We start from the raw sequence: 3,332 nt of genomic DNA, 5'->3' as shown, positions 1-3,332 counted from the left end.
TTTTTTACTTCAATTTTTGACTTTATTTTGTTTTCCTTGCATAATTCTTATACAAATTAGATTTGAATACAAATGAATGACCAAGTTTACTCCAAACACATGAATTAAAATATAATAAAAATTAAAAACTTCATATCTTGTATAATTCGGAAAAAATGGACGTTGAAAAAAATTTTGCAGGGGGGGTTCTATTCAAGTGAGCGGCAGTGTATGTATGTTCATTTGTTAACTGCATCAAAAATGCCCAACTATGACATTTTGAAATGCTATACTTAAGACAGTTGCAAAGCAACTAACGTTTCAGAAGTCAGCCTATATTTCGCATATTACCAAAGACGATAAAACAAAAAAATGCTCCATCTTTTATTTCAAATGTATATTGAATCTGTGTCCCGATCACAAGAACTGCCATCTATTAAAATTTCAACGAGATCCGAGAAGTGACTTTGAATTGAATGACTCCACAAAAGGGTTGAACTTTTGTGAATGAAGTCCCTGAAGAAATGGGACGACGTAGTTCATTTTGGAACTTGATCGAAGTTTGAGAGTCACTCCTTTCGATAGTTATCATGCCCAATAGAAATTTTAAATGATCACTGTTGGAATTTTTTTATCGTTGTTAAGAGTTCCACAAGGCCCATATTCAGTAAAATTTCTAAACTACGCGAAAACTTTGAGACTTTATAGAAGGGAAACACTGGAGCCGATTTGCCCGATATAGATAGTCAAGTCAATCTTCGAACTTTTTTAAGGGGTCGATTATGGATAGCAACCAAATTCCAGTTTCGTTGCCGACAGCAAATTTAATAAAAGAAATTTCCAGTTCCGCATTGAAATTCATACTTTTTTACAATTAAATTAATATATGAATTTGACAAAAATTTCTGTCGTTTCACTTATTTTAATTGTATGATTTTCTCTGCTGGCAACGCAACTACAGTTGAGTTGCTATCCATAATCGACCACTAAAGTTTCAGGGAAATATTGCCAAGTGAACCAATGTCAGTCACTGCTTTCAATAGCTATCGTTCCCTCCGGCTATTTTAGTTCGTCAACGTAGGACTTTTTATAGCTTTTGGACCATTATGTCAGGAAGCATGGACTTGACCACGAAAAACATTATATACCTGTAAAAGTACTTGATCAGTTCTTGTACTGCACTTAAACGAAAATGTTGAACTTTTGTGAGGGAGGTACCTGAAAATTGTGTCCGTTATAGATATTCTTGGAACTTTATGTAAGTTTGAAACAATTTTTACGATGTGCAATAGTTCTGCCAAATCGGATGCTCAATTTCGAAGTTATCTGGCTCATCAGTCATTTTATTTGGCATCGTAATAGGGATCGCAAACACAAACCTACTGCAAAAATGTCAAAAAGATCCGAACATATCTTAAACTACCGTTTTGTGATAATTTTTGAAAATTTTGTGGGAGGTGCCAGGAGTGAACCATCCCAGCAAAATGTTCGATGCCAAAGATGCTATTCAAGAATGGGTGCAAGTAAAATGGAATGTAATTTTTTTAGCATCTTCACTCATTCTTTTTACAAGGGCGTGACCCCCAAAAGATGCAATTCATTTTCAGATCCTAAGCATGTCATCTTCACTAACTCGGTGGAATGGCATCTTCAACAATTCTTTGGCATGGCATCTATACCAATTCTTTGGCATGTCATCTTAATTAATTCACGTCTTGTTCGGAAAATGCTGTATTGAAATATGATTTTCATGACTTTGGGGTCGATCATCGATAACAATTATCGTTGAGTGGGGTTGCCAGTTGTCAAAATTGATCCACGTATGACAACTCTCAACTGAAGTTGCGAATCTCAGTTGACGAAGCGGCTGTTTTTCAGCAACCACAAATTTTCAGTTGCAGTGAACATTTTCGAAGAAACAAGAAGTAAAATAGAAGGAAAAATAAACATTTTATTAACAATTATTGATTCTTTGCATCATTAATTAATTTTGTGTATCAATATGGTGAAAATAACGACAAAGCAGCAGTTCGAAATATTAATTGATAAACTGAGTGAAAATCCAAACTTAGCCCGAGGAGTTCGGGAGTTTTGGTGAAACCAAAGCCACAGCGGATGAAGCGTGGAGGTCCATTTCGGGCAGTTTAAACAGCCGTGAACCTCCAACACGAACACCTGAAGAGTGGCAGAGTCTGGATTCACTTTAAAGCAAAGTTGAAAAAGAAAATGCCTCAAAATAAACTTCAACGACACTGGTGGTGGTCCATCACAATAAGTGAATTTATCGCCTTTGGTGCGGACAGCAGCAAATCTTTTGCAAATGAATTTGGTGACAAATACACTAGGTGCAGTTTAAGTACAAATGAGGAACATCCTCCATCTATACAGCCAACTACACCAGGGAATTTCGTTTTTGAATAAAAATGGGGTTTATTATGTCTTTTTTCCTCCTCCGTCAACTTCGAAAGATCCAATTTTGGCACAATTTGTCCTCTATCAAGTGGACAACTTCCTTCAATACGCTCGACAATGTAGATTGACCCATGCAATTGTTGAAATCATTGCCATGGGACTTTTAGAAACTTCCGTCCGCAAAGAATCTCAACGCTGCGCACACTTTTAAAAGTGGGGGTATTGCTGTTGATCTGTAACTTTGAAGTCATCCTTTAATGTTTCCACAATGTAAACTACGGCATCCTTTGGCAATCGAAAATACGCCTTAAACCTGAAATCATTTACTGATTATACAGTTCTTTCCACATGAACATCAACTTACAGTGCAGATGGCAATTCTAATGGATTCGACTTGTCCCTCAAATTTCTTCTAATAGATGCAATGTCCTGTACATTTTCTTCATCATCAAAAAATAATTCCACCGAACTTATCATTTTTTGCAAATAAAACATGACGATGCGAAGATTCAATGGGCAGGTTATATTCCAATCTTGGGTTGTTTTCCAAATTTGCTCGAAAACTCAGCCAAAATATTAAAATATTTTCCAGAATACACAAAAGAGTTATCCAAAGCGCAAATTATTTTTTAAAGTTTTTTTTTTTTTGCGAATAGAGGTCACAAGTTTGAAAAAACACTGATCGATAACATGTTTATCGACCACCCAGTTGAGTTGACATTAATGGTACAACATTTCATCTCAGTCGCGCAGACAACTGACAACTCAACTCAAGTTAAGTGGCAATGCAAGATAGACCCATTTATTAATTCAAAGCAATTTATGAAATAACTATAATTTAAATATAATTGCGTGGAGTGCTTGACAGTCTCAAAGGGTTACTATCACTGTTCTATCACACGGCTTACTTTGATTGAGTCCTCGACTAATATGTGTAGAGA

The 3,332-nt window shown here is 35.8% G+C and overlaps 1 long non-coding RNA gene across 1 annotated transcript; it reads right to left on the bottom strand.

Moving 5' to 3' along the window:
- LOC141399056 (uncharacterized) lies at window positions 1-3,071 on the bottom strand. The gene is made up of 2 exons (XR_012411755.1): window positions 2,756-3,071; window positions 1-2,704 (listed from the first exon to the last, which is right to left on the bottom strand). It is a non-coding gene; the product is annotated as an uncharacterized lncRNA (long non-coding RNA).
- Window positions 3,072-3,332: the final 261 nt, after the last annotated feature.

This window comes from Musca autumnalis, unplaced genomic scaffold, assembly GCF_047663935.1.
Source record: "Musca autumnalis isolate F117 unplaced genomic scaffold, ASM4766393v1 scaffold_3, whole genome shotgun sequence".
Classification (NCBI taxonomy): Eukaryota; Metazoa; Arthropoda; class Insecta; order Diptera; family Muscidae; genus Musca; species Musca autumnalis.
Note: the sequence above shows the minus strand (reverse complement) of the source record. Positions and strands in the feature narration are given on the sequence as shown.